The following is a 237-nucleotide window of genomic DNA, read 5'->3' as shown; positions in this document are numbered from 1 at the left end:
CCCTCCAAGGCCGGGCCTGCCCGGGGCGGGCAGCAACGGCCACAGCATCGCTGCTGTGCCCGGAACGCCTCGGAGACAGAGCAGGAGCGGCCACAGGGAGCTGCTGACAAGGGTCTGCTCTGTGACAGAGCTCGGGGGATGTCCACAGCATGGCCTGCTGGGACCTGCGGGGCACCGGGACCTGTGGGGACCCTGGGTCCTGTGTGGGCACCGGGTCCTGTGTGTGCACTGGGTCCT

General features: G+C 70.0%; 1 protein-coding gene across 1 annotated transcript in view; it reads right to left on the bottom strand.

Annotated features, from left to right (window-relative positions):
- The window catches only part of PCYT2 (phosphate cytidylyltransferase 2, ethanolamine), a gene marked incomplete at both ends in the record, with an annotated part of 1,786 nt that overhangs the window by 455 nt on the left and 1,094 nt on the right, over nucleotides 1-237 (bottom strand). The gene's annotated exons all lie outside the window — the stretch shown is intronic.

Source organism: Mesitornis unicolor, unplaced genomic scaffold, assembly GCF_000695765.1.
Source record: "Mesitornis unicolor isolate BGI_N332 unplaced genomic scaffold, ASM69576v1 scaffold32410, whole genome shotgun sequence".
Classification (NCBI taxonomy): Eukaryota; Metazoa; Chordata; class Aves; order Mesitornithiformes; family Mesitornithidae; genus Mesitornis; species Mesitornis unicolor.
The sequence above is the reverse complement of the archived record's forward strand: the minus strand, read 5'-3'. Positions and strand labels throughout refer to the sequence as shown.